The sequence below is a fragment of the Suricata suricatta genome, chromosome 11 (genome assembly GCF_006229205.1).
Source record: "Suricata suricatta isolate VVHF042 chromosome 11, meerkat_22Aug2017_6uvM2_HiC, whole genome shotgun sequence".
Taxonomy (NCBI): domain Eukaryota; kingdom Metazoa; phylum Chordata; class Mammalia; order Carnivora; family Herpestidae; genus Suricata; species Suricata suricatta.
The window spans coordinates 7,641,851-7,649,858 of NC_043710.1; the positions used below are offsets into that span (position 1 = coordinate 7,641,851).

General features: G+C 53.3%; 1 protein-coding gene across 8 annotated transcripts in view; it reads right to left on the reverse strand.

Annotated features, from left to right (window-relative positions):
* The window catches only part of MARK2 (microtubule affinity regulating kinase 2), a 56,909-nt gene that overhangs the window by 25,367 nt on the left and 23,534 nt on the right, over nucleotides 1-8,008 (reverse strand). The gene's annotated exons all lie outside the window — the stretch shown is intronic.

Below are 8,008 nucleotides of genomic sequence, written 5' to 3' on the forward strand. Positions count from 1 at the left end.
CATGTGAGGTCCGACCCCCACACCTCCCATCCCTGACCCCCTCAAACAAGCCCGAGCCCTCCTTTCACCACAGAGCGGGAGCCCTCTCCTCCAAACTTCCTGATGCCCAACAACCACTTAAGACCCATCTCTCTGCCTCTTCACATTCAACCCACCGCTTTGCCATCGAAACCGCTGTGTCCTCCGTGTCAGTGCAACACAGCTCGAGCCATTCTAAGGAGCTACTGATTTGGGGAGGTGACCCGCCCAGGAGGGGACACTCACTGTTGACCACACTGGGAGTTCTGCTTTACTATTTCCTCCTTGAACCAATGTAATACTGTAAGGCCCTGTCAACCCTAGAATGCCAAAACGATTCACCATCCACACCTGCCTCCCGTCCTGCTGCACAAATCGGCATCTCCCCTGCTCCCCCCACCCCTCCCCAAGCTGCCTCCTGTTACCAAAAAGCAAAGGAACTAAAAACGGCAGCTGGGGAGCTCGGCTGACTCACCCAGCATAATCATCTCCTCCCAGAATCTCCCATCTTCTCCTGGGGTTTTTGCCAACACAAAGTAAAAAAGAAGCACGAGATCTTAAAAAAAACAACAACAAAAACCAAAAAAACCTCTCTCAGCATTTATGCAACAGCCTTTCTACCTGGGTGCAGATGTAACCCCTTGTCTCTGCCCTTTCCAACAAGGCTTCCTTATAACGTGTTGTTGTTGTTGTTGTTGTTGTTGTTGTTGTTGTCTTGGCTACGGAGCAGACCCAGCTCCAGGCTGGGAAACAGGCCTTCTGGGCCCTGTCCAGTTCCACACTGGACGGTGCTGAATAAGCCATGTGCCTCCTTCCACTGAATCTTCCCCTGGAAGTAGAAAAAAGACGGCCTTCCTACTCCTCCGGTGTCAAAGAGGGTGTTGGAGGAGGAGGAGGAGGAAACACCAGAAAAAACCGCTGGGATGGCGCCTGCTGCCCCAGAAGTCAGACCTCGAAGCTCCCGCAGGAGGATGAGGAAGAGAAACCACCATCATCGCCATTCTCACCTCAAAACTGTTCCCACCTGGCTGGGCTGCCGTGGCCGGTCCACGTACAGGACCATCAAAAACCCGACAGGCCGAGCTCTTCAGGAGCAAACCGCGCACCCCCCCCCCCCCCCCCCCCCCCCCCCCCCCCCCCCCCCCCCCCCCGGCCTGCTCCTGCTCACAGGCCGAGGTGTCGTCTTCCTCCTCCTACAGCAGATCGTTAGGAGCCCAAGCCCAGGAGGACAACTGAGCTGTTTCCGGCGCCTCCCGACAATGAGTGCAATCAGCTAAAATTAAGAATTTGGACTCCTTCATCCCTTAGAGTGATCACGGGAACGAGTGTAGCTCTCAGACAACCTTTCTGGGTGGGAAGTAGTGTCTTTGTCACTTGGTATCCAGAAGACAACGTACTGTCTCTAATACAGGGTGCTATGGGACCACAAGCTACTGAGCGCTTCCACAAGGCACGTGCAGACCCGCTGTAGCATGGCAGGCAAGCAATCTCCAAATTCCCTAAAGTTCTGTTTGGAGGAGGAACAAACGGTGGCTGTGTCTCAGGCCGGCTCAGCAGGGCCCACTGCTGTGTCTGAGGCGGCGTGCGGACCACATGTAAGAGCTGAGCCACAGCACAGAACAGGGCGTTAACTCCCAGTGCTACCCTGGGACCCAGGAACGCATCTTTGCTCCCCCTGAGTAGCACGGGCAGCAGAAACCAAGGCTCTGTAACCTTGAAACCCTGGGCAAGGGCCTAAAACAAAAGGTCCTGAGCTTCAAAGCATCTGGGATGGTTGGGTCAGAGGGTGGGAATGAGAAATGAACCCAGGCATAGGTGAGAAATGAGTCTGGAGTTTCAAAAGGAATTTTGAGTGGGTACTGCCCTCTATGAGAGAAAGCGTAACTACGAAAGACCAGGTAGGAGAGCTTCCACTTGGAGGGAGGAGAAAGGGGAGCCTGGGACCATCCCCTGAGGTACCAGGGGTGAGTGCTCTTTAGAACAGTCTCCTTGCTTGGCACCTGAAGCTGGGGAGGTGCTTCCCATTGACCTCACTGGGCCCACTGCTGCCACTGTGGCCCCAACCCTGGGACTGCTGGACCCTATTATTAAGTGGCCATGACCTGGGCAGGTGCCTTGGCTAGCTGGCCACATGTTTGCAAGAGGGTTTATTTGTCACAGATTGGGTGGATCGGGCACCTGGGGGGCTCGGTCGGTTGAGCGTCCACCTTGGGCTCAGGTCACGATCTCGAGGTTCATGAGTTCAAGCTTGCTGCTGTCAGCCTGTCAGCGCAGAGGCCGCTTCAGATCGTCTGTCCCCCTCTCTGCCTCTCCACCGCTTGCGCTCTCCCAAAACTAAAATGAATACACACATATATACATATATTTTAAAGTTCGGTGGAGAAGACTGGAAAGCTTCTCAGGGAGACTATGTATACGTCGGCTTCTGACTTTAGGCCTAGGTGTCCCCTACAGCCAAATACTGTTCATTCTCTGGTGGCAATGGCAGCTCTACTCAGGGCGTCCCAGTTGTCTGTGTGCTTGACCTAGGGAGCAGGGTGTGTGGTAAATGAGATGACAACCATTATCCATTACAAGCGCCTTCTTAAAAAGCACTTTTTAATAGTCAATTCATCTTTTCGGGGAAAGTCCAAGGGACAGAGTCTGAGCTTTCTGATCTCTGACATGATGAACCTGGGAGCCAGGCTCTTTGGGACGGATTGGCTCCGTGCCGGTGGAGGCCCTCACGAACCAGAACCACCGATTAACAGGTGGTGCTGGGGGACAAGGGGCCACTGGTGGGCGCAGACTGCAGACAAGGGAATGCTGGTTACTCTGCAGGGGGCCAGCAGCCAAGTCTTTGGCTCTTCACCTCTGAATTCACCTAGAGAGGGCGGGGAAGAAAGGGTGCCTAGGAAGGCAAACAGACCCTCCACAGCAAATCCTGAAGGGCAGCTCTACTGCCAACAGGCACAGTGGCTTAAGGAAAGTGAAGATTGAAAGGAAAAAGCCACCCAGGATACCTCTGATCAGGAGAATCGAGCTGGGCAGCAGGGGCCCACTGCTACCCATTCTACTCTTCTATCTAGCCCACGTACCCACCACAGACAGAGACCCCAAAGGCACAAAGGAGTTCCTACCAAGAGAAAACAAAAAGTATCAAGTCAGAATGGATGAAATATCAAACTCCACCCAAAATACATAGAACAATGCCTGGCATGTACTAAATGCTCACAACACACTATTATTACTATAATTCCGTATGATTTCTTAGCTTCCTCTGTAGGTTACCACAAAAAGATAGGATTTTTGGCTTTAACTTCTTTACCCAATGCTCACCAAAAACGCTATCTACAAAAAGAGATGGATCTTTTCAAACTGAGATGAAGACCACGTTCTGGTCATCTGCTCTTGGACTTGGGTTTCTGGCAGAGCCAGCAAAGGCTCTAGCAGCTCAACTGTTTTATCCCTTCCATAAAAGGCCACTCTACTCTCCCCTGATAATAAGCACACTCAGCACACACATCCCACCCTAGGAAGATCCAGAGTACGGGCCACAGTTCCCAAGGTACACAGCGTCAGCAATACTGCGAGTATCTTCTGGACATATGAACCTTTGCAAGCCAACAGTCACAATGGGAAATGTGACAGGTACTTAAGAAACAGACACAATGCGCCCACGGTGTGGCCAGAGTCCCCGCTGTGCACCGAAGAGTGCTGTCTGTTTAGTCTCCTGAGTCGTGAGGCGAGGGAAACCTACGTGTGGGGAGGGCGGCGGTGGTGAAAATGCAGCTGCACCCCAGCTCCCGGGCGCCTCTGGCGCGGAGGCTCTCGGCGGCCTTCGGTGGCGGCCGGGCTCCCGCCACCAGCTGTCCTTCGCACAGCACAACAAGATCACTGTTTGGGAAGATGGGATTTTTGGTGCCGGGTTCTGTATCCATGAAGGAGCATGCATCTGTCTCAGCGGCAGCTTCCTGAAACAGCTGCACGTCCGGGGCCCCCCGCAGCCAGGATTTGAGATACAGGAGAAAGATAAATGAGACACCAGAAGTCGGAAGTCAGGAATAGTAAAAGCAAGAAGGAATGAAACTGCCTTCTTCTTCACTCCTGCCCCATGGGAGCGGACTCTTCCTACTGCTCCCCACTAAGGAACCACACACCCTGCCCCCCGCCACGGACGGCAGTCCCTGCTCATCCACGGGGGCTACACTCCAGGACGCCCGGTGGACGCCTGAAGCTACACACAGTGCCAAACCACACTTACAGCTGAGCCTTGAACTGTGCAGTCCCCTTATACACAGATTTTCTCCAGTGCAGTTCAGTACTTACTGTAAATGTGTTTTCTCTTCATTTTGACTTATTTATTTTGAAAGAGAGAGCATTGGGGCGCCTGGGTGGTTCAGTGGGTTGAGTGTCCAACTTCAGCCTAGGTCATGATCGCGCCATTCCCCGAGTTTGAGCCCTGTGTCGGGCTCTGTGCTGACAGCTCAGAGCCTAGAGCCGGCTTCGGATTCTGTGTCTCCCTCTCTCTGCCCCTTCCCCACTCACACTCTGTATCTCTCAAATATAAACTTAAAAAAAATTTTTTTAAATGAAAGAGTGTGTGGACACTAGAGCATGCAGGTGCACACGGTGGGGAGGGGGAGAGGGAGGGACAGAGGGAGAGCAAGAGAGAGAATCCCAAGCAGGCTTCTTGCCGAGGGAGCTCCATGCGGGGCTCAAACGCATGAACCCATGACATCATGACCTGAGCCAAAACCAAGAGCCGGACACTTAACTGACTGAGCCACCCAGGTGACTTTCTTAGTGACAATTTCTTTTCTCCAGCTTATTGGTTTTTTTTAATTAAAAACAATTTTTTTTAATGTTTTTTATTTATTTTTGAGAGACAGAGAGAGAGACAGCTTGAGCAGGGGAGGGTCAGAGAGAGAGGGAGGTACAGAATCTGAAGCAGGCTCCAGGCTCTGGGCTAGCTGTGAGCACAGAGCCCGACACGGGGCTCGAACCCACGAACCATGAGATCATGACCTGAGGTGAAGTCGGACGCTTAACCGACTGAGCCACCCAGGTGTCCCTCTCCAGCTTATTGTTAAGAATATACTATATAACACATAAAACATACAAAATATGGGTTATTCAACCACTTATGTGGCCAGTAAGGTCAGCAGTAGGCTGCAGGTAAGTTTTGGGGGAGTCAAAAAATTACATGCAGATTTTTGACTGTGCAGAAGTCAGCATCCTTAACACCTGTGGTGTTCAAGGGTCAACCATGTACTATGAATTTTCCTATACGTTCACACCTATGACAAGTTTGACTTATAAATTTAGCACAGTAAGAGACTGACAACAATAACTAATAATAAAAAGGACCAATTTCAACAATATGCTGTTAAGAAAAGTCATGTGAACGTGTTCTCTCTCAAAATACCTCACGGTACCGTATTCCCCCTTCAGGATGTGACAATGCCTATGTGGAAGATGACGTGAGGTGAAGGATGCAGACATTGTGACGCAGCGTTAGGCTACTACTGGCCTCCTGGCGATAGGTCAGAAGATCATCTGTTTCTGGACCGCGGGTGACCATGGGCTACTGAAACCGCAGAAAGCGAAACTGAGTAAGGTGGGCACCCCTGTACCTTCCCTGGCCGACCCAGGCTTCCCCCCCAACCCCCCCCTCACCGGCGTTCCCACCTCCTTACTCTGACAGCTCCGCCACATCAAGTGACCGTGGTATCTAAAGCTGATGCTGGTTACCCCAGGAAGAGATAACCAAGGTCATGTGAGCTGGCCCCACACGTTCTGAACGCTGCACTTGTTTATGGGCAAGAGGATTAAAACGACCTGTCAGGGGAGGGAAGAGGGCAAACCCTGCGCACAGGGCAAGCGGGTGCTGGCAACACAGCATTGCGGCCTCCCGCCAAGAAGGCTTTTGCTCAAATATAAAGCAGAAATCTCTCACCAAACGCCAAACCAGCGAACTATGCCAAATGCCACTTATGATCCAGTGACCTTGAGACAGTGCTCAAGTTTTCCAATGTTCTTTATATGAAAGGTTAATGTTATTGGCAGGGGGGGGGGCAGTGGGAGAAACTAGAGGGCAGGACAACACAGGACCCCAGGAAGAGCCCCAAAGTAACTTCATATCCAAGCAAAGCCTTTCTGGGGCACAAGAAATGTAATAGGGTTCGTGCTTGGAGAGAAGTTTCGAAGGGAAATGGGGATGAAGACAGCACTCAGTTTTCAGGTGCCTAAAAGCCCAATCAGAAGTCAATCCATCCACACAAAACTGCCTACGACCCTTTGTTCCATTTCTGGCCCTACTCAAATCAGAATTTGAGACAAATCAGGCACAGCTCCACGGCAGAAGGGCTCAGGCGCAGGGAGCCTGGGGACCACACCCAGGGGAACCAGAGGGTCCACTTGACAATGACAGCACTGGGCACAGGACACAAAGAGGAGGGGAGAGCAGTCAGCATCGGAGTCTGTGGCAGCAAGAAGAGGCTTCCAGTTGGGAGAGCAGCTACCCCTTTCCTCACCTTCCGCTCACAGTCTTCCGAGGCCAAGGGAGACAGCCCTCCTGTGAAAACTGAAGGTAGTTGTCCGGCTCAGGAACTAAGGAGCCTGGCTCAGGCAAAAGAGGGACATCGTGCTGCAAGGGATTCCAAGAATATTCTCCCCAAACCACCCACCGAGCTTCTGAAGAGCTGGGGTGTTCGGGAGTGCTTTCCTTTCCCCTGGCGTCAGATTAGAGGGTGGGCCTCGGGCAGACACACACCTGGCTGGGTCACCATCTCTTCTACAGAGCCCTGGTCTCCCTAACGCCAGAATGAGTCCACACATGCCACAGAGAGCCAGCCCGAGACGGTCACGCGCTGCGGAGTTCACGTACTCACGCGTGCATTAATCTTCCTCCAGATAGCTGCTGTCATGTAGGGCAAGGAGACGGGCAGGGTCCCGCTTGGAGGCTGCTTGGAGCCTCTGAGCCGGTCACTCCAGTTTGTTTGGCAGTGTTGGGGGTGGGACGGGGAGAGGGAGGGGGGCAGGAGGGAGTGGGAGTTGGGAGGAGGGGAGGAAGGGGAGGGAGAGGGGGAGGAGGGAAGGAGATTTTGATCCTCTATTTTCAAGCCCCGCCCCTAAAAGCAGGGCGGGCTCCAATCTCTGGGCACTACAGAGCCACCCGGCTGCAGAAGGAACTTTGGGGAACGGGCATATCAAACACACTGGGAAAAGGAGGGGAAATCAGCACGGGTAGAAGTGGGCTGGTCTCCTGCCAAGGACTCTGAATGGTACTCCTATCAGAACTAGAACATAACAGGAGGTGGGCAGGTTCATGGTCCCCGGGGAAAGCCAGGAGGGGAAACAGTAAAAGCCAGGCCGGCATTGGAACAAAACTCACTCCCGGGCAGAAGGGATGGCCCGTGTCCATATGTGGTCAGAAGCGAAATGCTGCCCCATTACACCTTTTGAGGCAGACGGTCCACCAAGCGGGAACCTTAGGTCAATTTTCACATGCTCCCCCGGGCTGTGCCTTGAACCCTGCAGTCTGGAGCATGGTCATTTCCACAACCCTGTAAGTTAAGGTCTCCCATTCGAGCGCTTGGTGACAGGCGGGAAGGGGGACCCTCACTGGCTGTGTAGTGCAAGCTACTCCGTGACCAAGGGCAGGACAGAAGCCATAGGCGACGGCCCCTCCCACGGGGAGGGGAGGGTTCCTCCTTCCCCTGAGCGAGCCCAAGGCTGCCACAGAGAGGTGCTGTTTAGCGACAGAAACATGAGGCAGGAGAGACGGCCACCAGGTACTTCCTCTTTCTCCCGGAAAGCTACCACTGGCCGACCAGGCTGCCTCAGGAAAGAGTGCAGAACCTCTGGTGGCAGCGATGGCCCATGAGTCACTCACCCAAGAGAAAAGGGAAATCGGTCCTGGCCCTGGGGCCTGAAGAAGCTTCCAGTGTCCTCGGCCAGCCTGCTCCCAAGTTGAAGCCAGAGTCCTCCCAGCAGGACTACAGCCTCA